Source organism: Bufo gargarizans, chromosome 4, assembly GCF_014858855.1.
Source record: "Bufo gargarizans isolate SCDJY-AF-19 chromosome 4, ASM1485885v1, whole genome shotgun sequence".
Lineage (NCBI taxonomy): Eukaryota > Metazoa > Chordata > Amphibia > Anura > Bufonidae > Bufo > Bufo gargarizans.
Genome location: NC_058083.1, coordinates 6,223,162 through 6,250,761, shown reverse-complemented (window position 1 = coordinate 6,250,761; position 27,600 = coordinate 6,223,162). Strand labels below are relative to the sequence as shown.

General features: G+C 44.1%; 1 protein-coding gene across 2 annotated transcripts in view; it reads left to right on the top strand.

Moving 5' to 3' along the window:
- Nucleotides 1–464: 464 nt before the first annotated feature.
- Nucleotides 465–27,600, top strand: part of ADGRF5 (adhesion G protein-coupled receptor F5) — a 174,373-nt gene continuing 147,237 nt past the window's right edge. For both annotated transcript variants that reach the window (XM_044289293.1, XM_044289291.1), the window contains exon 1: nt 465–557. The gene's annotated coding sequence lies outside the window, so the exon portion shown is untranslated. The remainder of the gene's footprint in view (nt 558–27,600) is intronic.

Below are 27,600 nucleotides of genomic sequence, written 5' to 3'. Positions count from 1 at the left end.
GATGTAATGTCTTGGGGGTCAGATCTGAGGACTTGATATGGGGGTCTTATCTGAGTATCTGATATGGGGGTCTGATCTGAAGGTCTGATATGGGGGTCTAATCTGAGGATCTGATATCAGGTCTGATAAAAAAATATTTGTTTCTTATTTTCCTCCTTTAAAACCTGGAGCGCGTCTTATCAACAGGTGCGTCTTATACAGCGAAAAATATGGTAATTTTTAATAGTATAGTACTGCCAAAATGAAGATAAAAACAGACAAAAAAATTTAAAACATTTGTTTTCAAGAATAATGAGTTTATAAAAAGATTTCTGCCCCTTTAAGGAATGTCAGCATATGGAAGTATGTTTTCATGGATATAGTCTGTGGTATGGACGTGCAGTAGGACCTGTGCAGGGAGCCGGCTGGTCTATGAGCCTTTATCAGCGTCCCCCTGACTGGAGGTGTGGTCTTCTCCTGGATATTAAGGATACAACAGACCCTGCAGAAATCTGCCAGAGATTATCAGGACACACAGCAAAAGTGGAGCCGGGATTAGGAGAGGAGACACACAAAAGGTAGGAATTGCGTTAAAGTGCATTTAAAGCTGCAGACACGGCGCAGGTCCAGCCCTGGCTGCAGGATTTGGGCTTCTATCTGCTAAAATTTACGTTAAAAAAAAAAACTTATAGAATGGGGAGTTTGCTCTTCTGCGTTTCATCTTCCTGTTATTATGCTTTGGTTTTTGTCTATGAAGTTCATATTCAGCCTGTAGTCTAGGGACATGTGGAGCGTTGCGTTACAAGTGTTTGCGGGGTGAATGCTAAAAACATCTCAAGCGCTAATTGTAAAGAAATGGCGCATAAACATTCCAGCGGCAAAAAGTTAGTCACCTCCGAAAATGATTATTATATTTTTTTTGCTTACTTTGAGATATATTGTGCAATTTTCTGTAAATTCATGCTGAAACCTAAGATCTGGTTGCCTCGTGTTACCTGCTGCTGAGGAACTACAAGTCTCAGCATACCAACCTCCCATTTTATGAGGAATCTTCTTAAAAAATGAATTGTGTACGTGGTCTTGTGCATGATGTGGTATATGCCTGTTGTAAAGAAAAGATGCTCTGCCATTGTCTATGGTCGAAGGACTACAGGTCTCAGCACAGCTGGTCAAGTAGGCTTCAAGCTTACTGGTCAGACAATGGAAAGTTTCGCTGGCGCTGCTGGTTTTGAGAAGACGCAGGTTTCTTGGCTCTGCAGCACATTTCCTTAGTTTTTCTGGTCACACAATATAATTTATGAACCCACTTAAAGGATTTTTCCACAGTGCTTTATAATATTTTTAAAAGGGTACACAGACTCAGCAGTCCTAAGAATGGATCGGTTTCTCATGATGGGAAGGGATAGCTTCCATTCTATTATATAAACTAGATCTCCTCCAGAAGGAAAACACCGTCTCTCTAGCGCCACCTATAGGAAGACAGCTAATTTGCATATGTTTTCCCATGGAGCATTGCCTGTAAGACTCATCTCCTCAATGAGGAAAAGCACCAGGTTCTTCTACAGTTCTGGGCAGTAGAAGCGCCATCGGAAGGCTGCTGACTACCCTCCACCATATCAATGTCTTCTGCCTGCCCGATTTCCCCAAATTTGGCGGAAGACCCGTGCATCCTGAACATTTCACTGGCAGCCCTGATCCGTGGGAAATGGAACTAAACTCACGCCATCCCGGGAATCAATGGAGGTCGCAAGGGACAGCACTAAACAACTTATTACCTAGCCTACCTGATTGTCGTGCCCAGTGCAGGGCCTGAGGGGGCGGAGCATGACACAAAAATTCTCCTTTGAATCCCTGTGTCATGCTCCGCCCCCTCAGGTCCAGCACTTGGAACCACAATGGGTTAGAATACTTAAAGGGGATATTCAACCCCTATAATGACCCCTCTAATGCCCGAGTCCCTCATATAGGTTATACTTAACCCACTCCCCGTCACCCTCGTTGCCTGGCTCCCTCCAATCAAACCCCCCCACCCGCGAGCTACGAGGAGATGCAGTGGCGGCCATGCAGGCATCAGAAGCGATACGGGGCCAGGAAACAGGGTAAGTATAACCTATATGAGGGGCCCGGGCATTACTAGTAGGAGTCTTTTGTTGCCAACCCTTCTTGAGGCCTCTCGATTATTGTTGGTGCGTATTGACCCCTTTAATATGGCTAGTATCGGTCCTGGTTCGGTGAATTTGGTTTTATGCGTAGGATTCGGTTGGTTTAAGTAGCACAGGGTCCCGTTGCAATATTAAGGAACTCCTAAAATTACATCAGCACCGATGTCCTAATGCAATGTCCCCGTATGCTATAGGAGGCATCTAGTAGTTAAAGGGGTGTCCCATGAAAAATATTCTCCATTTTGAAACCAGCACCTGGATCTGAATACTTTTGTAATTGTATGTAATAAAAAATTTAGCATAGCCACTGAGTTATTCACTGAAATCGGTCTGTATAGCGCCACCTGCTGTTTGGTGTTTTTCTAAACTGTCTGTCCCACTCACGAAGGCTAACATACATGCTCAGTTCCATCCTTACACCTGCCACCAGCTGCAGCAGAAAGGACACATCCCCTGAGCTAGCAGAGCAATAGCAGCAATGAATGGGGAGATCTCTGGATCCGTGTGAGGTACAGGGCTGGAAAGAGATGGTCATGTACTATATGATGTCTGATTTGAATTTTTTACATTACTGATGGGACAACCCCTTTAAGGTAGCCGCCATAGGGACTAAATACTAAAAACTCAGCACTTCAGGATCGTCAGCGGACATAACATGTACAGAGAGAAGATAAGGGCATTCCTGAAACCTCTGTGCTGCTGTGAATGATCCCTACAAGCACTGGTTTTATAGAGCAAGACTTCTCTTCCCGGGTAGGGGGTGTAAAGGATGCATGCCTGAGGACAGGAGTGCACGATTATGTGTTCCTATGTCTCCTATCCTCCTAGAGTCCAGGAAGCTGAGATATAAGGAGCTGTTTGCAGGGAGTCCAGGAAGCTGAGATATGAGGAGCTGTTTGCAGGGTTATCACACTGTAAGCTACTGTAGCTGCCCCGTCAGCTTGTGACATGGAGGGGACACTTTCCACCAACTACATGATTATCTCCATGTATGACCTCCAGGCAGATGAAAACCTGAACCAGTCCTTGGATCAAACAGCCTGCATACAGCAGCCTAGATCTTAGCTTTCCAGAACCCTGTGAATATAAATTAGTGGGCAGTGAGGTTGAAATTTCAATGATGAGTGATTGGAAGATGTGTCTGGCCCGGGAAACCCAATAGTATGGGACAAGGTAACAGAACCACCATGTGAAATATCTGGACCCCCTACAGTCCCATTGGTTTTCCTTCCTCCAGGTCTAACATCCTTCACCTTATATCTCAAAGGGTACTTTGGTGGGCCCCTTGGACAGAGTGATTTGGGGCCACTATATCATGATAAACAGGATTGCGGTGCATCAAGGAATCCTTCCTTCAAGCACAGATATTACAATGTCTGCCCCCTATGGTGGATCGACGGGTCATAATGTCATCTTAAAGGGGGTTGTGTCACGAAACATATTCTACAGTTTTCAAACCAGCGCCTGGATCTGAATACTTTTATAATTGCATGTCATAAAAAATGTAGCCAAATTTATTCAATAAAATGTACGTGTATAGCGCCACCTGCTGTTTGTTAGTTTCCGTATATTTTTGTCCGCGTCACGGAGCTGGTCGAATGTGTTCAGTTTAAATCTTCAACTGCCACCAGACATATGTTCTGTGAGAAGCTGTGGCAGTTACAGGGAGAGAGCTGCAGCAGAAAGGACACGCTCCCCTGAGCTGCCTGGCTGAAGAGAATCTAGCAGTAACAATTGGAGAGGTGAATGTGGAGATCTCTGGACCAATATGATTATAGCTTTGGTTTTTTTTACATCAATCGTGGCGTAACCCTTTACTGTATCCTTTAATGGGTAGTATATATTTGGTGGCTCCTTGGGGGCTGGGAAAGAAAGAGTTCTGTGCAGTGATTGGTGGATGACAGGTGAATATAGATTTGTTTGGGTCCCTGAGATCAGCATTCGCTCTCCTCCTTACTTAAAAGGGTTGTCTGATCTCAAACAATAGGGGCATATCGCTAGGATATACCCCCATTGTCTTATAGGTGTGGGTCCCACACCTATATCGATAACGGAGCCCCAAAAGTGGTGGAGGCAGCCGCCCTCCGTTCATTTTCTATGGGGCCGCTGAAAATAGCGGAGCACTGGCTCGGCTATTGCCGTCGGGCCCATAGAAGTGAATGAAAGCAGTGGCCTCGCAAGCGCGGTGCGCGCCCATTCACTTCTATGGGGAGAGAGATTGGTGGTGGCCGGACCGGAGTCCTCCAGCCACCACTTTGCAGGGCTCCGTTCCCAATATAGGTGCGGGTCCCAGTGGCGGGAACCCTCGCCTATAAGACAATGGGGGCATATCCTAGCGACATGCCCCCATTGTCTATGATGAGACAACCCCTTTAAGCTGTACTGCCCTGATCCACATGGTTTTGTTTGGCATCTTTTGGACATGCCCCCGACCATAGAAATCACATTGAAATTAGCGGACGAAAATGTACAATTTTTCATGATTTTTAATTGTGATCTCGGACGTTATAATATATATATATATGTGATGTCTAATGGATTTTACATTTTATACAGAATTTTTGGGCTCGGGCCATAGCGCAGTACCGCCACCACATTATCCCGCACCCCATACTCCGCAGGTTTGGCTCCCACTGTTAACAGTCTTGATATCTAATGTTAGAAACGTGCTGGAAAGCCTTCCCATGTGTGCAGGAAATGGAAGTGACTAGCTGGACACCCTGCTGTTCAGGAAGACAGGATATTATGTGCTGAAATCCTCTGTGACCCCTGTGCTCGTTGTGTCTGTTCTCTCCGTTTCATCATCCTGCAGGACAATATCCATCATCATGGTGGACTCTGCTACGGTCTAGCCTTCACCCGCTTCATAGACTAGATACCAAAAATGTATGATTTCACACACTGCTGTGCCAATATGCTCTGCTCGTGTGGGTTAGGTTGCTCATCAGTAATTAGCTCTAATAATGGTGCCATATGATGCCAAAATAGCACCGTAGCATGCACAAATAGCAGAACCATGCAGGACCGAATAACGGCGTCATACAGTGATCATATGACAACAACAGAACTAGTCGGTACATATCATAGAGACATCCCATGCAGCTGGGCGAAAAGACGGACCGGCCCAAACCTCAGCAAATGCAGAAGAAAAGTGACCAGAAAATGATACCGCTTTACTGTTCTATCAGAAGGAGAAAGCAATTATTGGGCAATGCACAGGGGGCCCAAAATGTTTCTATTAAGCTTCCTCTGTTCCTATTTAAAAATGCATAAATAACACCGCCATACTGTGTCTTGTGCTGTACAGTGCCTAAAGAATACCACAACAGAGTACAAAAGTAACAGTGCCATACAGTGCCCAAATAATACCCTTTCACAGTGCACACATAACAGCATGCAGCATATAATTAACAGTAACATTTAGTGCTCACATAATACCGACACTCACACAATATCATAATAGTGAGATACAAAGAATGAATATTACCCTAGTGCAGTGCCCAAATAATAATAATATTTATACCGCCAAACAGTGCCCAAATAATGCCCTATATAGTGCCCAAATAATACCACTATACAACCAGCCCATATAATACAACCTGAGTGCCATACAATGCCCTAATAATACCGCCAGACAGCACGCAAATAATGCCTTACATACAGTAGTGCCCAAATAATACCACTATACAACCAGCCCATATAATACAACCTGAGTGCCATACAATGCCCTAATAATACCGCCAGACAGCACGCAAATAATGCCTTACATACAGTAGTGCCCAAATAATACCACTATACAACCAGCCCATATAATACAACCTGAGTGCTATACAACTGCCCTAATAATACTGCCAGACAGTACCCAAATAATTATACCTTACACAGTGCACAAATAATGCCACTACAGATTGAGGAGATGAAGGTTTTTGGCTGTAAACATGTTGGTAACAATCTGCATCTGTCTGATAACTGCACTTAGTCGGGCCGACTTTCCCAGGGCCACATTTTCGTTGTACTGGCCTGGGGCCCATCACTGCTGTCTGTGATATGTCAGAAGATTATTAAAAGTAAAGCTTCACATTAAACTGATAAATGTGCTGCTAAGTGGCAGTTCTTTATCTGTAGCCTCTGCACATTCCTTTGGGATGTTCTAATCCCCAGTCCTTCCACTAATGCGTCTCTAGTAATCTCACTTCTGGAGGATTTACACCGCCGCGCCGCCAAACACCTTGTAACTTCACCATTTCCTATCTGGATAAATGACATTGTCGTTTTGCTATGACAGGTGAAAAGCGATCCGAGAACAAAGCTCTCTAGAAGAGCACAGACCACACTGTCTGTCTAGTCAGTCATCTGTCTCATATCTATCTATCTGTTATATATTTATTATCCATCTATCTATCTATCTATCTATCTATTATCTATCTATCTATCTATCTCATATCTATTATCTATCTATCTATCTATCTATCTATCTATCTATCTATCTCATATCTATCTATCTATCTATCTATCTATCTATCTCATATCTATCCATCTGATATCTATCTATCTATCTATCTATCTATCTATCTATCTATCTCCTATCTATCTATCTATCATCTATTATCTATCTATCTCATATCTATCTATCTGTTATATATTTATTATCTATCTATCATCTATCTATTATCTATCTATTATCTATCTATCTCCTATCTATCTATCTATCTATCTATCTATCTATTATCTATCTATCTTATATCTGTTATCTATCTATCTATCTATCTACCTATCTATCTCCTATCTATCTGTTATATATTTATTATCCATCTATCATCTATCTATCTATCTCATATCTATTATCTATCTATCTATCTATCTATCTATCTATCTATCTACCTACCTACCTACCTCCTATCTATCTATCTATCTATCTATCTATCTATCTATCTATTATCTATCTATCTATCTATCTCCTATCTATCTATCTATCTATCTATCTATCTATCTATTATCTATCTATCTTATATCTGTTATCTATCTATCTATCTATCTACCTATCTATCTCCTATCTATCTGTTATATATTTATTATCCATCTATCATCTATCTATCTATCTCATATCTATTATCTATCTATCTATCTATCTATCTATCTACCTACCTACCTACCTCCTATCTATCTATCTATCTATCTATCTATCTATCTACCTACCTACCTACCTCCTATCTATCTATCTATCTATCTATCTATTATCTATCTATCTATTATCTATCTATCTATCATCTATCTATCTCTCTATCTCATATCTATATCTATCTGTTATATATTTATTATCCATCTATCATCTATCTATTATCTATCTATCTATCTCATATCTATATCTAATATCTATCTGTTATATAATTATCTATCTTCTATCTATTTATTATCTATCTGCTATCTATTCGTTTCTCTATCTATTTGTTTATCTATCTATCTATCTCATATCTATCTATTATCTATCTATCTATCTATCTCATATCTATCTATCTATCTATTATCTATCTATCTATCTATCTCATATCTATCTATCTATCTATTATCTATCTATCTATTATCTATCTATCTCCTATCTATCTATCTATCTATCTATCTATTATCTATCTATCTATCTATCTCATATCTATCTATCTATCTATCTATCTCATATCTATCTATCTATCTATCTATCTATCTATCTATCTATCCATTATCTATCTATATACAGTATCTATCTCTCTATTATCTATCTATTTACTGTATCTCATATCTCTCTATCTATCTCTCTCTCATATCTATCTATCTATCTATCTCTCTCTCATATCTATCTATCTATCTATCTATCTATCTATCTCTATTACACTATTCCGCGCTTGCTGTAGTTTGGGAGGTGCCCCCCTCTATATGGAACACCAGTAACTATACCATAGAGATGGTCTATGCGTCTGTTATGGGACTACTGGAGGAGGGGGCTTAGCTCAGGTGGGACCCATCTTCTTTTTCCAAAGCATGTTGAGGCAGAGATAGGTGTACATAACATATAAAGATAAAAAGATCAATAGATATGAGATAGATAGATAGGTAGGTAGGTAGGTAGGTAGGTAGTTAGATAGATAGTCCAAAAGTCCAAAGGTTGTGAGCAGCACAGCACAGGTTATGAGAGCGATTCAATCCCCAAAATACAAAACCAAACATGACCACGGCACTTCCAAATGTAAGAAAAAGAAGTGTTTATTCACCAAGCAGCCACGCTTCAGTCCTCCTCCTGGGACCTTCCTCAGGCAGTGATCTATCGCCAAGGTGCTCAGTGCATATACATAGAGTTAACAATATAATTCATTATTTAACATAATTCTGTGTAAATATATTAAAATAACCATGATTATAAAAAAATAAAAATAAAAATTCCACAGCGTACATAATTGTATAGTCACAGGCGTAATCGTCATCATAATTATACCGGTGAAGTATTTGTAATGTCCCATTATTTCATATAGAAGTCTAATTAGTCCTCACATGAAATCATGCATAATCCATCGTGCACAGGCGCCGAATAAAAACAGGTTATTAAAAGAAACGAACGTGTAAACACTTAACCAGCGCGGATCCCCGTTCAACGGGTGATTCTAGTGTGATCCTCAGTAAACTGCGCATGTTCGGGTATCGTGGAACACATTTTCTTTCTGCGAGAGATCAAAAGAGAAAAAGTAAGATACAAAAAATACATTTCCAAGATGATAAACCTCAAAGATAAATGCAAGTGCATATCCATGGCTTAAAATCAACATTTAATCCCCGTGGTCTAAGTGTATCGAGTTCCTTAATCCATTCAAAGCTAGGGCCCCATTTCCACCCCGGCGAGAGATAGGGATATGATCAGTGAGCATACATCTGATATCATTTTCACTGTGTCCAAGATCCACAAAGTGTTTCGAAACCGGCAAGTGCGAATGGTGTATCTGTGTTGGTCAAAGCAGGTTTTAAAATCCAACATGGTTTCACATGGTACGTCACATGATCTTTTACCATGGTGATTCACCATGGTAAAAGACCATGTGATGACCGGAGTGACGTCATCAAAGGTCCTTTACCTGTATTTAATGCTCACCACAGGTCCTATTCAACAAAGGAGACACAAGGAGATGCCGGGCTTCGCGATCAAGTGGACTAAGGTGAGTTAAATTATTATTATTTTTTTTTAACCCCTCCAGCGCTATTTTACTGTGCATTCTGTATTCAGAATGCTATTATTTTCCCTTATAACCATGTTATAAGGGAAAATAATACAATCTACAGAACACCGATCCCAGACCCGAACTTCTGTGAAGAAGTTCGGGTTTGGGTACCAAACATGCGCGATTTTTCTCACGCGAGTGCAAAACGCATTACAATGTTTTGCACTCGCACGGAAAAATCGTGCATTTTCCCGCAACGCACCCGTCTCTTATCCGGGCCAAAAATATGACGCCCGTGTGAAAGGGCCTTTAGGATAGGCCTGTGCTTATTAATATTCCTCACCTTATAACTAAGTATAAAAATGGGATGTTACCCCTGTTTAAATTGCATTAATTGCAAATATATGACTACGGGTAACATCTTCGTACATCCTGTGACAAAGAAGGAATACAAAATCAATTTCTATCTGACTTCTGACACTACACGTGTGATTTATGTGTTATAGGTGCCCGTGCCAACTACTATATGTGGGTGACACCACGTTGGATTTTAAAACCCACTTAGATACACCATTCGCACTTGCCAGTTTCTAAACATTTTGTGAATCTTGGACACAGTGAAAATGATATCAGATGTATGCTCACTGATCATATCCCTATCTCTCGCCGGCGTGGAAATGGGGCCCTAGCTTTGAAAAAAACGGGAGATTGAATGGATTAAGGAACTCGATACCATTAGATCACGGGGATTAAATGTTGATTTTAAGCCATGGATATGCACTTGACTATGCTCCTTTGCTATGCATTCATCTTTGAGGGTTATCATCTTGGAAATGTATTTTGGTGCTCTATGTATTTTTCATATCTTACTTTTTCTCTTTTGAATTCTTGCAGAAAAAAAATGACAAGTGAACACTAAAAGATATAAAACCAGCATTGATCCTATAACAACATTATGAGATACTTTTTGTGTTACTGTAGGTAACTATAGTATCTTTTTTGACAAGGTCCGTTACAGATAGGAATGGTTTATATAGGCATTTTTGCCCCATTAGGAGATCGTAGGTATAGGGGACTAGCAAGTAATATATGGAAATACATTTGGGGACTAGGTGACATGGTTGTGGGCCGATGATCCATCTGTGGGCCCTCGGACACACTATGTCAATTTGTTGGGGTTACTGGGTTTTTGGATTGATTCCATCTTCCTTGAACTTGGATTCTTTCCAGTTATTACTCCAGTGCCTCCCCTTATAATGTATATACTTTTTTCAAAAGGGTGATTGGGAAGTGTGGCGGGCACAGTGACATTCTATGTCTGGGTTCCAGATAATGAATGACTAGTGCTGCCCCCGATACACCGTGGCCGCATCGGGCGATGAGACTGGGTGTTAAGGATTCCATAATTCACCTATGTTCTACAAATAGGTCTTGCTACCCGACAACCCGATGATCTCTATATTTCTGAGTTTCTATGATTACAATAATCGGACTTTGCCAAATATGATATTATTTAATTAGACATGCCGTTACTACGGTACAGCTTGCGGCTTGGGATGCGTGTCACGAACTAGCCGATCATGTGATCGGGGCCTGAGAAGTCACGTGTGCGTTCCAAGATAGGAACGGAAGTTTTAGATAGATAGATAGAAACAGTAAACAGGCAGTACTCCAAATTTTTTTTTTTTTTGGAGTGCTGCCTGTGTACTGTTTATGTACATTGGTCAATAGTCCGGTCCCTTTGGGCTTGCATCCATTTTTCCCCTTTTTTCCCCCTTTTTGTAATGCTGCCGGATTTTCTCTTTAGATAGATAGACAGACAGACAGACAGATAGATGATAGAGAGACAAGATAGATAGATAATAGAAAATATAGACAAACAGACAAATAGATAAATAGATAGATATGAGATAGATAGATAGATAGATAGATAGATAGATAGATAGATAGATAGATAGGAGATAGATAGATAGATAGATAATAGATAGATAGATATGAGATAGATAGATAGATAGATAATAGATAGATAGATAGATAGATAGATAGATAGATAGATATGAGATAGATAGATAGATAGATAGATAATAGATAGATAGATAGATAGATAGATAATAGATAGATAGAGAGATATGAGGAAGATAGATAGATAATAGATAGGCATTGGATAGATATCAGATAGATATGAGATAGATTATAGATAATAGATAGATACAGTAGATAGATGTGAGATAGATAGATAGATAATAGATAGATAGATGGATAGATATGAGATAGATAGATGTGAGATGGATGGGTAATAGATAGATAGATAGATAGATATGAGATAGATGGTAGATAGATAGATAGATAGATAGATAGATAGATAGATAGATAGATAGATAGATATGCGGTATGTAGCGTCCTGATGTTCTGCCCTTGCCCTGTCTCCGGCTCTCGGCCTGTTCTCATACATGGTTAGTATGTCTGGTATCTGGGCTGCTCCACTGTGACCTTTGTTCTCTTCTTATTGTGGAATCTCAGACATTATACTTTATGACATTGTACATTCCAAAGCAAATATGTAAACATTTGCAACCACTATGTGTCTAGCATGGTCACAAGATTCTTGGGTGATGGCTACGAGTCATTTCTCATGCTCAAGTCTCCTTATCAGTTGTGAGGGACCTTTATGTGGTCTATAACATAGCATTTTATTAGAAAGAGTCTACCATATTAGGTTTCTGGTCGCCGACAGTTTTTTTTTTTTTTAGTGGTGATCTGGAGTTTTCAGTAAGATCCATTTGGGGTGTGTATGACATTTTATTAAATTTCTGGGAAAAGGAGAAGCGACCAAAAAAAAAAAAAAAAAAAAATCGAATTGGCCATTTTGATTTTGTTTTTCGTTACGCTGTTCGCCCTATGAGATAAATGTTTTTATATTTTAATAGTTCTGGCATTTGGGGATGCAGCAATGCCTTTGATGTTTATTTTATATTATAATATTTATTTTTACTTTTTTCTTTTCACACTTAAAAGCTCCCCTGGCACATGCATCCAATGCACTGAGAGAAATTTGCTATGTTCCTATAGAGCCCTGCCACAGTCCATAGAAACATAGCTGTGGCACCCTCCGATCCTTCTAGAGGGACCGGGCCTGCCAAAGAGAATGAACAACTTCCCCGATCACCACTAGGAGGAGCCGTTCCCAGGTGTGCAGCGCCCCTGGGTATTCCACTCTCAGATGCTATGACCTGTTGATTGCAAAACATAGAATCCCGGTGGCTATGGCACTCACTACACTCACAAGCAAGCGCCATTTTTAAATCCTACATTTGGTGGTGGTCCTGTCTGGTGGGGTTGATTCTGCTGATCAAAATTATTGTTATCTTGTAAGAATTGGGTGCGGTGTTCCCCAGAAAAAAAAATATATAAAAGACTTTTATTCTTTATGCAAATGAGGGCTTCAGTGCACTTAAGGGCATGGCCAACTCCTCAGTGCACCTCAGCTCCTCAGGTTTCCACCGCTGGCCGCATCCCTTGGTGCACTGAAGTCCTCAGTAGGGATGAGCGAACTCGAACTGTATAGTTCGGGTTCGTACCGAATTTTGGGGTGTCCGTGACACGGACCCGAACCCGGACATTTTCGTAAAAGTCCGGGTTCGGGTTCGGTGTTCGTCGCTTTCTTGGCGCTTTTGTGACGCTTTCTTGGCGCTTTTTGAAAGGCTGCAAAGCAGCCAATCAACAAGCGTCATACTACTTGCCCCAAGAGGCCATCACAGCCATGCCTACTATTGGCATGGCTGTGATTGGCCAGAGCACCATGTGACCCAGCCTCTATTTAAGCTGGAGTCACATAGCGCCGCCCGTCACTCTGCTCTGATTAGCGTAGGGAGAGGTTGCGGCTGCGACAGTAGGGCGAGATTAGGCAGATTAACTCCTCCAAAGGACTTGATTATTGATCGATCTGCAGCTGTGGATCATTGAGCTGCTGATACTCAATTGCTCACTGTTTTTAGGCTGCCCAGACCGTTTGTCAGTCACTTTTTTCTGGGGTGATCGGCGGCCATTTTGTGTCTTGTGGTGCGCCAGCACAAGCTGCGACCAAGTGCATTTAACCCTCAATGGTGTGGTTGTTTTTTGGCTAAAGCCTACATCAGGGTGAAGCTGTCACACCAAGTGCATTTAACCAGCAATAGTCTGTTTATTTTTTGGCCATATACTACATCAGGGGCAAGCTGCGCCTGTCACCAAGTGCATTTAACCCTCAATGGTGTGGTTGTTTTTTGGCTAAATCCTACATCAGGGTGAAGCTGTCACACCAAGTGCATTTAACCAGCAATATTCTGTTTATTTTTTGGCCATATACTACATCAGGGGCAAGCTGCGCCTATCACCAAGTGCATTTAACCCTCAATGGTGTGGTTGGTCAAGCTGTGACACCAAGTGCATTTAACCAGCAATAGTCTGTTCATTTTTTGGCCATATACTAAATCAGGGGCAAGCTACGCCCGTCACCAAGTGCATTTAACCAGCAATAGTGTGGTTATTTTTTGGCCATATCCCAGTCTAATTCTGTCACTAAATCCATACCGGTCACCCAGCGCCTAAATACTAGGCCTCAAATTTATATCCCGCTGAATTTGAATACAATACATTGGGCCAAATAATATTTTTGTTGCTGTGGTGAACCATAACAATGAGGAAAACATCTAGTAAGGGACGCGGACGTGGACATGGTCGTGGTGGTGTTAGTGGACCCTCTGGTGCTGGGAGAGGACGTGGCCGTTCTGCCACAGCCACACGTCCTAGTGTACCAACTACCTCAGGTCCCAGTAGCCGCCAGAATTTACAGCGATATATGGTGGGGCCCAATGCCGTTCTAAGGATGGTAAGGCCTGAGCAGGTACAGGCATTAGTCAATTGGGTGGCCGACAGTGGATCCAGCACGTTCACATTATCTCCCACCCAGTCTTCTGCAGAAAGCGCACAGATGGCGCCTGAAAACCAACCCCATCAGTCTGTCACATCACCCCCATGCATACCAGGGAAACTGTCTCAGCCTCAAGTTATGCAGCAGTCTCTTATGCTGTTTGAAGACTCCGCTGGCAGGGTTTCCCAAGGGCATCCACCTAGCCCTTCCCCAGCGGTGAAAGACATAGAATGCACTGACGCACAACCACTTATGTTTCCTGATGATGAGGACATGGGAATACCACCTCAGCATGTCTCTGATGATGACGAAACACAGGTGCCAACTGCTGCGTCTTTCTGCAGTGTGCAGACTGAACAGGAGGTCAGGGATCAAAACTGGGTGGAAGACGATGCAGGGGACGATGAGGTCCTAGACCCCACATGGAATGAAGGTCGTGCCACTGACTTTCACAGTTCGGAGGAAGAGGCAGTGGTGAGACCGAGCCAACAGCGTAGCAAAAGAGGGAGCAGTGGGCAAAAGCAGAACACCCGCCGCCAAGAGACTCCGCCTGCTACTGACCGCCGCCATCTGGGACCGAGCACCCCAAAGGCAGCTTCAAGGAGTTCCCTGGCATGGCACTTCTTCAAACAATGTGCTGACGACAAGACCCGAGTGGTTTGCACGCTGTGCCATCAGAGCCTGAAGCGAGGCATTAACGTTCTGAACCTGAGCACAACCTGCATGACCAGGCACCTGCATGCAAAGCATGAACTGCAGTGGAGTAAACACCTTAAAAACAAGGAAGTCGCTCAGGCTCCCCCTGCTACCTCTTCTGCTGCTGCCGCCTCGGCCTCTTCCTCTGCCTCTGGAGGAACGTTGGCACCTGCCGCCAAGCAAACAGGGGATGTACCACCAACACCACCACCACCTCTGTCACCAAGCGTCTCAACCATGTCACACGGCAGCGTTCAGCTCTCCATCTCACAAACATTTGAGAGAAAGCGTAAATTCCCACCTAGCCACCCTCGATCCCTGGCCCTGAATGCCAGCATTTCTAAACTACTGGCCTATGAAATGCTGTCATTTAGGCTGGTGGACAGACAGCTTCAAACAGCTCATGTTGCTTGCTGTCCCACAGTATGTTGTTCCCAGCCGCCACTACTTCTCCAAGAGAGCCGTGCCTTCCCTGCACAACCAAGTATCCGATAAAATCAAGTGTGCACTGCGCAACGCCATCTGTGGCAAGGTCCACCTAACCACAGATACGTGGACCAGTAAGCACGGCCAGGGACGTTATATCTCCCTAACTGCACACTGGGTAAATGTAGTGGCATCTGGGCCCCAGGCGGATAGCTGTTTAGCGCACGTCCTTCCGCCGCCAAGGATCGCAGGGCAACATTCTTTGCCTCCTGTTGCCACCTCCACCTTCTCGGCTTCCTCCTCCTCTTCTTCCACCTGCTCATCCAGTCAGCCACACACCTTCACCACCAACTTCAGCACAGCCCGGGGTAAACGTCAGCAGGCCATTCTGAAACGCATATGTTTGGGGGACAGGCCCCACACCGCACAGGAGTTGTGGCGGGGTATAGAACAACAGACCGACGAGTGGTTGCTGCCGGTGAGCCTCAAGCCCGGCCTGGTGGTGTGTGATAATGGGCGAAATCTCGTTGCAGCTCTGGGACTAGCCAATTTGACGCACATCCCTTGCTTGGCGCATGTGCTGAATTTGGTGGTGCAGAAGTTCATTCACAACTACCCCGACATGTCAGAGCTGCTGCATAAAGTGCGGGCCGTCTGTTCGCGCTTCCGGCGTTCACATCCTGCTGCTGCTCGCCTGTCTGCGCTACAGCGTAACTTCGGCCTTCCTGCTCACCGCCTCATATGCGACGTGCCCACCAGGTGGAACTCCACCTTGCACATGCTGGACAGACTGTGCGAGCAGCAGCAGGCCATAGTGGAGTTTCAGCTGCAGCACGCACGGGTCAGTCGCACTACAGAACAGCACCACTTCACCACCAATGACTGGGCCTCCATGCAAGACCTGTGTGCCCTGTTGCGCTGTTTTGAGTACTCCACCAACATGGCCAGTGGCGATGACGCCGTTATCAGCGTTACAATACCACTTCTATGTCTCCTTGAGAAAACACTTAGGGCGATGATGGAAGAGGAGGTGGCCCAGGAGGAGGAGGAGGAGGAAGAGGGGTCATTTTTAGCACTTTCAGGCCAGTCTCTTCGAAGTGACTCAAAGGGAGGTTTTTTGCAACAGCAGAGGCCAGGTACAAATGTGGCCAGCCAGGGCCCACTACTGGAGGACGAGGAGGACGAGGATGAGGTGGAGGAGGATGAGGATGAAGCATGGTCACAGCAGGGTGGCACCCAACGCAGCTCGGGTCCATCACTGGTGCGTGGCTGGGGGGAAAGGCAGGACAATGACGATACGCCTCCCACAGAGGACAGCTTGTCCTTACCCCTGGGCAGCCTGGCACACATGAGCGACTACATGCTGCAGTGCCTGCGCAACGACAGCAGAGTTGCCCACATTTTAACGTGTGCGGACTACTGGGTTGCCACCCTGCTGGATCCACGCTACAAAGACAATGTACCCACCTTACTTCCTGCACTGGAGCGTGATAGGAAGATGCGCGAGTACAAGCGCACGTTGGTAGACGCGCTACTGAGAGCATTCCCAAATGTCACAGGGGAACAAGTGGAAGCCCAAGGCCAAGGCAGAGGAGGAGCAAGAGGTCGCCAAGGCAGCTGTGTCACGGCCAGCTCCTCTGAGGGCAGGGTTAGCATGGCAGAGATGTGGAAAACTTTTGTCAACACGCCACAGCTAACTGCACCACCACCTGATACGCAACGTGTTAGCAGGAGGCAACATTTCACTAACATGGTGGAACAGTACATGTGCACACCCCTCCACGTACTGACTGATGGTTCGGCCCCATTCAACTTCTGGGTCTCTAAATTGTCCACGTGGCCAGAGCTAGCCTTTTATGCCTTGGAGGTGCTGGCCTGCCCGGCGGCCAGCGTTTTGTCTGAACGTGTATTCAGCACGGCAGGGGGCGTCATTACAGACAAACGCAGCCGCCTGTCTACAGCCAATGTGGACAAGCTGACGTTCATAAAAATGAACCAGGCATGGATCCCACAGGACCTGTCCGTCCCTTGTCCAGATTAGACATTAACTACCTCCCCTTAACCATATATTATTGGACTCCAGGGCACTTCCTCATTCAATCCTATTTTTATTTTCATTTTACCATTATATTGCAAGGCTACCCAAAGTTGAATGAACCTCTCCTCTGTCTGGGTGCCGGGGCCTAAATATATGCCAATGGACTGTTCCAATGTTGGGTGACGTGAAGCCTGATTCTCTGCTATGACATGCAGACTGATTCTCTGCTGACATGAAGCCAGATCCTCTGTTACGGGACCTCTCTCCTCTGCCTGTGTGCTGGGCCTAAATTTATGAAAATGGACTGTTGCAGTGGTGGGTGACGTGAAGCCTGACTCTCTGCTATGATATGAAGACTGATTCTCTGCTGACATGAAGCCAGATTGTCTGTTACGGGACCTCTCTCCTCTGCCTGGGTGCTGGGCCTAAATTTATGAAAATGGACTCTTACAGTGGTGGCTGACGTGAAGCCTGATTCTCTGCTATGACATGAAGACTGATTCTCTGCTGACATGAAGCCAGATTGTCTGTTAAGGGACCTCCCTCCTCTGCCTGTGTGCTGGGCCTAAATATCTGACAATGGACTGTTGCATTGGTGGCTGACGTGAAGCCTGATTCTCTGCTATGACATGCAGACTAATTCTCTGCTGACATGAAGCCAGATTGTCTGTTACGGGACCTCTCTCCTCTGCCTGGGTGCTGGGCCTAAATATATGCCAATGGACTGTTGCAGTGGTGGCTGACGTGAAGCCTCATTCTCTGCTATGACATGCAGACTGATTCTCTGCTGACATGAAGCCAGATCCTCTGTTACGGGACCTCTCTCCTCTGCCTGTGTGCTAGGCCTAAATATATGCCAATGGACTGTTGCAGTGGTGGGTGACGTGAAGCCTCATTCTCTGCTATGAGATGCAGACTGATTCTCTGCTGACATGAAGCCAGATCCTCTGTTACGGGACCTCTCTCCTCTGCCTGGGTGCCGGGGCCTAAATATCTGAGAATGGACTGTTCCAGTGGTGGGTGACGGGAAGCCAGATTCTCTGCTATGGGACCTCTCTCCAATTGATTTTGGTTAATTTTTATTTATTACATTTTTATTTTTATTAATTTCCCTATCCACATTTGTTTGCAGGGGATTTACCTACATGTTGCTGCCTTTTGCAGCCCTCTAGCCCTTTCCTGGGCTGTTTTACAGCCGTTTTAGTGCCGAAAAGTTCGGGTCCCCATTGACTTCAATGGGGTTCGGGTTCGGGATGAAGTTCGAATCGGGTTCGGATCCCGAACCCGAACATTTCCGGGAAGTTCGGCCGAACTTCTCGAACCCGAACATCCAGGTGTTCGCTCAACTCTAGTCCTCAGTTTTGTTAAGAATACCAGTTTTTGTTTTTTGTTGTTGTTTTTTTTTTTTACCGATTTTCACAAGACAGCTATCATTTTAATCTGCGGGACCAACCCCATCCAATAGTATAATCTTGTTGAATGGGGTTGATCCTGCTGCCATGTTTTCTTTAAGAGAAACGTAAACCTCTTCAGATAGAGAAAGTAATTAAGGAACAATACAGTAATTTGTGTTTACATAAAACAAAGTTTTGTCTGTCTGACATTTTCCGAATGACTGGGGGGAATTTCGCATGAAACCTGAAGCCATGCTGGTGTGGGAGCGTCACCAGCCCTTATCTCGTATGTGCAGTTATGGGGACACAATTCTCGGTTGCTGCCTTCTGTAATGTCAATGGTTTCACAGGGAGATATTGCTAGTTACGTAAAGATCGTCTACCCCTTATTGTCTACACTTCCGTTTTTAGATGAATGCTCTATTTTTAACCCCCGCATTTTCTCCTCTATTCTCCGCTGCTTGTATTGTCCGGATTAAGTGTTACTTTCTCATAAAGAAACGGCCAGAAAGAGACCCGACAAGGTCAGAAACGGACCACAGGCAATATTTAGCAGCATTTGCACAGGATTAGTAAAACATAGCTGCTTTTTTTTGGAAACAGCGCCTCACCTGTCCACAGCTTGTGTATGGTATTGCAGCTCAGCTACATTCAACTCAAAGAGTTTTCCAGTAATATAGATTTTTAAGCAAGTGCCTGCAGCCTGACCCTTGAAATAGAAGATTCATATATAACTGTGCCATACTACTTTGGTCCTCCACGCTGCCTCCGCTGTCTCCAAATTCCCGCACTGGCCGATCATGAGCATGGTCACATGTAGCACTCCAGCCAATGACTGGCGATCACTGTGTTTAAAGGGATTTTCCAGGACCTATCCAGCAGGGGGTGCCAGTCACATGTGGCTCTGAGCCACTGGTTGGGGACCACTGATATAGACATATAGACATTGACATATTTAATAAGTAAAAATAGACAATGTAATAAATAAATTGAGTCAGCTCTACAATGGTATTGGAAAGTTTGTGAACCCTTCAGACTTTTTATATGGATTTACATGTTTATTAATCGCAGTGAATAAATAACAGATATCATGTCATTGGCTTGTGCCAGACAATGGTTGGTAAAGGATAATTAGTAGCATAGTAACATAGTAACATAGTATATAAGGCTGAAAAAAGCCCTCTGTCCATCCACTTCAGCCTGTTATCCTGCAAGTTGATCCAGAGTAAGGGGAAAAACCCCTGTGAGGTAGAAGCCAATTTTCCTCACTTTAGGGGAAAGAAATTCCTTCCCGACTCCAATCAGGCATCAGAATAAATCCCTGGATCCACGACCCCTCTCTAGTAGCTATAGCCAGTAATATTATTAAGCTCCAGAAATACATCCAGGCTCCTCTTGAATTCTTTTAATGAACTCACCATCATCACCTCCTCAGGCAGAGAGTTCCATAGTCTCACTGCCCTTACCGTAAAGAATCCTCTTCTATGTTTGTGTACAAACCTTCTTTCCTCCAGACGCAGAGGATGTCCCCTCGTCACAGTCACAGTCCTGGGGATAAATAGATGATGGGAGAGATCTCTGTACTGACCCCTGATATATTTATACATAGTTATTAGATCTCCTCTCAGTCGTCTTTTTTCTAAACTGAATAACCCTAATTTTGATGATCTTTCTGGGTCCTGTAGTTGCCCCATTCCAGTTATTAGTATAGTTGCCCTCCTCGGGACCCTCTCCAGCTCTGCTATGTCTGCTTTGTTCACTGGAGCCCAGAACTGTACACAGTACTCCATGTGTGGTCTGACTAATGATTTGTAAAGTGGCAGGACTATGTTCTTATCACGGGCATAATTATAGTATTATTACTATAGTTTTAAAAACGTTATTGTATCTTGGAAGAAGTGTGCCTTCTGAGTGTTAGTTTTCTACTTTTGCAGCTCAAGGACCATTATAAATGATATAGACACAGATAGTGCTGCCTCCCTGTAATTGATATAGCATAGATAATGCTTTCACTTTCTTTCCCTTTAGATGATGTAGACATATCTAGTCTCTCGATGTAAATGATGTAAGCACAGATACTACTGTCCTCTTGTCTCTCCCTGTGAATGATGTAGATAGCAGTAGTATCTTGTGCAGAAACTGAGTCCTGTTTCCTCCTCCTACTCATAGAGAAAGCCTGTGATTCCTGCTTCTCCATCCCACTGAGACAGAAAGCCTGTGAGTTCTGCTTCCCTCTCCCACATGTAGCAAAAGCATGTGAGTCCTGCTTAGCCTGCCCACTCGTAGAGAAAGCATGTGAGTCCTGCTTAGCCTGCCCACTCGTAGAGAAAGCATGTGAGTCCTGCTTAGCCTGCCCACTCATAGAGAAAGCATGTGAGTCCTGCTTAGCCTGCCCACTCATAGAGAAAGCATGTGAGTCCTGCTTAGCCTGCCCACTCATAGAGAAAGCATGTGAGTCCTGCATAGCCTGCCCACTCATAGAGAAAGCATGTGAGTCCTGCTTAGCCTGCCCACTCATAGAGAAAGCATGTGAGTCCTGCTTAGCCTGCCCACTCGTAGAGAAAGCATGTGAGTCCTGCTTAGCCTGCCCACTCGTAGAGAAAGCATGTGAGTCCTGCTTAGCCTGCCCACTCATAGAGAAAGCATGTGAGTCCTGCTTAGCCTGCCCACTCATAGAGAAAGCATGTGAGTCCTGCTTAGCCTGCCCACTCATAGAGAAAGCATGTGAGTCCTGCTTAGCCTGCCCACTCATAGAGAAAGCATGTGAGTCCTGCATAGCCTGCCCACTCATAGAGAAAGCATGTGAGTCCTGCTTAGCCTGCCCACTCATAGAGAAAGCATGTGAGTCCTGCTTAGCCTGCCCACTCATAGAGAAAGCATGTGAGTCCTGCTTAGCCTGCCCACTCATAGAGAAAGCATGTGAGTCCTGCATAGCCTGCCCACTCATAGAGAAAGCATGTGAGTCCTGCTTAGCCTGCCCACTTGTAGAGAAAGCATGTGAGTCCTGCTTAGCTTGCCCACTCGTAGAGAAAGCATTTGAGTCCTGCTTAGCCTGCCCACTCATAGAGAAAGCATGTGAGTCCTGCATAGCCTGCCCACTCATAGAGAAAGCATGTGAGTCCTGCTTAGCCTGCCCACTCATAGAGAAAGCATGTGAGTCCTGCTTAGCCTGCCCACTCATAGAGAAAGCATGTGAGTCCTGCTTAGCCTGCCCACTCATAGAGAAAGCATGTGAGTCCTGCTTAGCCTGCCCACTCATAGAGAAAGCATGTGAGTCCTGCATAGCCTGCCCACTCATAGAGAAAGCATGTGAGTCCTGCTTAGCCTGCCCACTTGTAGAGAAAGCATGTGAGTCCTGCTTAGCTTGCCCACTCGTAGAGAAAGCATGTGAGTCCTGCTTAGCCTGCCCACTTGTAGAGAAAGCATGTGAGTCCTGCTTCCCCCCCCCCCCACTTGTAAAGAAAGTCTTTGACTTCTTGTTCTCCCTCTAACTCATTGAGAAAGCCTGTGAGCCCTGCTTAGCCTACCCACTCAGAGAAAGCCTGTGAGTCCTGCTCCCCCCCCCCACTCATAGAGAAAGCCTGTGAGTCCTGTTTCCCCATTTCACAGATAGAGAAAGCCTGCGAGTCCTGCTTCCCCTACCACTCATATAGAGAGCCTGTGAGTCGTGGTTTTCCCTCCCACTCATAGAGAAGCATGTGAGTCCTTCATCCCTCCCACTCATAGAGAAAGCCTGTGAGTCCTGCTTCCCCCTACCACTCATACTGTATAGAAATCCTGTGAGTCCTGTTTTCAATCCCATTCATAGAGAAGCATGTGAGTCCTGCTTCCCTCTCCTACTCATAAAGAATGCCTGTGAGTAGGGTTGAGCGAATCCGAACTGCAAAGTTCGGGTTTGTACAGAACTTTGCGAGTTTGGGTACCCGGACCCGAACCTGAACCTGGACTTTTTCACTGAAGTTCGGGTTCGGTGTTCGGGTGATTTAATTATTTTTCATTATAACATGGTTATAATAGAAAATAATAGCATTCGTAAGACAGAATGCTAAATATAATGGCCAGGTTAAAAATAATTTTTAAAAAACTCACCTCAGCTACTTGATCGTGCAGCCGGTATCCTCTTCTTTCTGCAGGACCTGCAAAAGGACCTGCGATGACGCCACATGGTGAGCGCGGTGACGTCATCGCAGGTCCTGCTGAATGAAGATAGAAGAGGATACCGGCTGCGCGATCAAGTGGATGAGGTGAGTTTTTTATTATTTTTAACCCCTCAATGTCCAATTTTATTTAGCATTCTGTCTTAAGAATGCTATTATTTTCCATTATAACCATGTTATAACGGAAAATAATAAAGTGAAGTTCAGGTCCCTATTGACTTTAACGGGGTCCGGGTTCGGGGTCAAGTTCGGGTCCCGAACTCAAACTTTGACCTAAAGTTCAGCCGAACCCAGCGAACCCGAACTTCCACGGGTTCGCTCATCCCTACCTGTGAGTCCTGCTTCCCTCTCCTTACTCATATAGAAAGCCTGTGAGTCCTGGTTTTCCCTCTCGTTCATAGAGAAGCATGTGAGTCCTGCTTCCCACTACCACTCATATAGAAATCCTGTGAGTCCTGGTTTTTCCTCACATTCATACAGAAGCCTGTGAGTCCTGCTTCCTTCTACTCATAGAGAAAGCCTGTTAGTCCTGCTTCCCACTACCACTCATATAGAAATCCTGTGAGTCCTGGTTTTCCCTCCCATTTATACAGAGGCCTGTGAGTCCTGCGAGTCCTGCTTCCCCCTACCACTCATATATAAATCCTGTGAGTCCTGGTTTTCCCTCCCATTTATACAGAGGCCTGTGAGTCCTGCTTCCCCCTACCACTCATATAGAAAGCCTGTGAGTCCTGGTTTTCCCTCCCATTCATACAGAAGCATGTGAGCCCTGCTTCCCTCTTCTACTCACAGAGAAAGCCTGTGAGTCCTGCTTCCCTCTCCTACTCATAGAGAAAGCCTGTGAGTCCTGGTTTTCCCTCTCATTCATACAGAAGCATGTGAGTCCTGCTTCCCCCTACCACTCATATAGAAATCCTGTGAGTCCTGGTTTTTCCTCACATTCATACAGAAGCCTGTGAGTCCTGCTTCCATCTTCTATTCATAGAGAAAGCCTGTGAGTCCTGCTTCCCTCTTCTACTCATAGAGAAAGCCTGTGAGTCCTGCTTCCCACTACCACTCATATAGAAATCCTGTGAGTCCTGTTTTTTTCTCACATTCATACAGAAGCCTGTGAGTCCTGCTTCCCTCTTCTACTCATAGAGAAAGCCTGTGAGTCCTGCTTCCCCCTACCACTCATATAGAAAGCCTGTGAGTCCTGGTTTTCCCTCCCATTCATACAGAAGCATGTGAGCCCTGCTTCCCTCTTCTACTCACAGAGAAAGCCTGTGAGTCCTGCTTCCCTCTCCTACTCATAGAGAAAGCCTGTGAGTCCTGGTTTTCCCTCCCATTCATACAGAAGCATGTGAGTCCTGCTTCCCCCTACCACTCATATAGAAATCCTGTGAGTCCTGTTTTTTCCTCACATTCATACAGAAGTCTGTGAGTCCTGCTTCCCCCTACCACTCATATAGAAATCCTGTGAGTCCTGGTTTTTCCTCACATTCATACAGAAGTCTGTGAGTCCTGCTTCCATCTTCTATTCATAGAGAAAGCCTGTGAGTCCTGTTTTTTCGTCACATTCATACAGAAGCCTATGAGTCCTGCTTCCCTCTTCTACTCATAGAGAAAGCCTGTGAGTCCTGCTTCCCTCCTCTACTCATAGAGAAAGCCTGTGAGTCCGGCATCCCTACTTGGATAGATATGGGGAATGCTTTTAGCATTGTCTACATTCCTGAAGCCTCTATGAGGGTAAAGGGAATGTGCTGGGCTCATTGTGTCATTGTTGTCATAGCCATCCATTATTGTCAGAACTGAAATAAACATTATTATGTGGAGAACAATCACAAGTGTTATGAGCAGTGGGTCTACAATCATACAATAAGTTGTTACCTTTGGCTTCAAAAACATAAGAAATTTCAAAGGGAAAAGTTATCTCGGAAATCCTCTATTGTGCTAAATAAACACAAGTCATAAAACTGAGATTTCATCGTCCTAACTCTCTAACCTATGATAAAAAAAAACACAAGTAAATATAGTAAGTAATAAAGCTGCTCTAAAAACATTGAGTTCAGACCGGGTTAATTAAGACCCGGTCATTGCTTACTTATCATCTGATATGTTAGGCTTGTTCTGGGTTATATCCGCATTGTTTACTGTCCTTCTTATAACGGGTAAAAATTTGCATTAACAAGTATTGCATTATTTAATGGCCATCTTTCATACCATTGCCCTGTTCTATACCTGCACCAGTGGCATACCTTCTATCGAAGCAGACCGGGGACTGCTACCGGGCCCATGGGGAGGAGGCCTTTTGCTGAACTTCCTCTCTTTCTGACATGAAAGCACTACACTTTCATGCAGCCGCCAGTGCACAGAGATTATTACAGTTACTGTATACATTTCTATGCACTGAGCTCCCCCTAGTGGTGGCTACAAGCCACCAGCTTTGTAATATATTATTTTAAGGGCAGTATGGTGGAGATTCATTAATATATGTATGACCGTTGTCTGGTGTAAATACATTGAAAAATATGCTGTTCAGGATGAGAGCCATATATTTGAAGCACCAGTTCCATTTTTTCTAACATAGAAGTCAGATAAAATGTGTGAGACCAAGGACGACTTCTTTTTATTACAATTTTTGAATTACAATTTCATAATTACATGATGTAAATTTATCAGAAATCTGGTGTCTTCTGTGTTGCCTTGAAGTGTTTGATGCACACGTACTAGGAAACTGGGTGAGGCAGGGGTGTCCACACTAAATTTTGGCATGGGGCCTTTGAGATTTGTGTACACCCCTGCCCTTGTATATGCCCCTGCCCTATTTTATCACAGTATTTATGCTTTGTATACTTGCATCTGTGAATTGTTTACTAGAGATCTTATAATGGGTTGTACTTTTTATGTTTGGGCTTCACATTACTTAATAGGAATATTGTCTGTATTGTTTAGTACGGTATCTTTTATATCAGTTAAGCTTTAGATGCTTGTGGCTTTGTACAGATATGTCCACCGTCAGGCCTCTTTCACATGTCAGTGATTCACATACATGTACTGCCAGTGCTCTCCACAGACCGTTCACCTATCCATTGACTTTAATGTGTGTATTCACACACAGTGGTTTTCCATGGACCGTGGTCACACCACGGGACCATGCCCAATTTTGTCTTTATTACCGATTCGGCATGGCCGTTATAGGCTAGGGTCTGTGGTTTTCACGGATGGTTGCTAATTTTCATATAGCAGTGTCCAAGAAACACGGAAAACACACGGACTGAAAATCACAGAACCGAGTATCTAACATGGATGGATCATGGACAGTGTTAAATACGGATTGTGCCATCATGTACATACCATGTGCAAGTAGCCTTAGCTTAGCTAAAAAATTAACAACTCAAATTTTTCATAAAATTAACTCAATACAATATTGTGAAATGCTAGCAAAACCCTTGACAGACTGCAATGCACATCACAACCACTGGGTGGCCACACAGAGATACCTATAGGATAGACATCTTGTGACTTGGCATCGTAAAATCATAGTTTATAAATATGGAGCTCTTTCTGAACACCACATTTCTCCGTGTATTCACACCAGCCAACTGACATAAATCTCCTCCATACAGCTCTAAATCCTCAGCTTCCCTTGGCACACTATATTACAAAACTGTCTGTCAGGAGCCACCACTAGAGGGAGCTCAGTGCATCGGAATTTATACAATTACCATGGAAATAAAAAGGAAACTGTAAAACCGCTTTGCACTGAGGTGCCCCTAGTGGTGACAATGGGAAAATGACAAGGATCCATGTTGGGAAGCAAGAGAAAGAGTTTTGCGCCAAGCCCCCTCTCGCCCCAGGTCTCATAGCAGCAGCATGGTCGGCCTCCATTGTGACCCCCTCTAGTAGTGGTTAACTCTGAGATTTACCAAACTGTCTAAAAGAAAAGCTGCTTTTGTTGACCATAGCAACCAATTACAGCCCGGCTTTCATTTTTCAACAGCAGAATATGAAATGAAAGCTGTGATGTAATTGGTTGCTATGGGCAACAAAGACTGGTTTCCTTTTAGTCAGTTTCATAAGCCTTCTCCATAGGCTTTATTTATCAAAACTGTCAAACACAAAGGGGGAGGATTTATCATTCCCCCTACGCCAGTTTTCTGACTTCCAAAAGTTGTGGATCTACCTTTTACGAATTTTTAACTGTCATTACATAAATCTAGGCACAAACTGTCCTTGTTGCCCACAGCAACCAATCAGAGCTCAGCTGTCATTTTAGAAACTGCTCTGGTAAAATGAAAACTGTGCTGTGATTGGTTGCTGTGGGCAACAAAGACAGCTCTTTTTTTTTCACACATCAGTTCTGCGTTGCGTGAAAAATGCAGAATGTTCTATATTCTGTGTTTGTCATGCAGCCCTGGCCCCATAGAAGTGAATGGGGCTTCAGTGAAAAATGCATTGCATCCGGAAGCAAGTGCGGGTGCGATGCGTTTTTCACTGATGGTTGCTACGAGATGTTGTTTGTAAACCTTCAGTTTTTTATCACATGTGTGAGCATCAAAAGGCATTTCACCCGCGTGCAAAAAAAATAACAACTGAACGCAATCGCAGATAAAAACTGATTGAACTTGCTTGCAAAATGGTGCGAGTTTCCCTGAACGCATCCGGAGCCAATCTGTCAC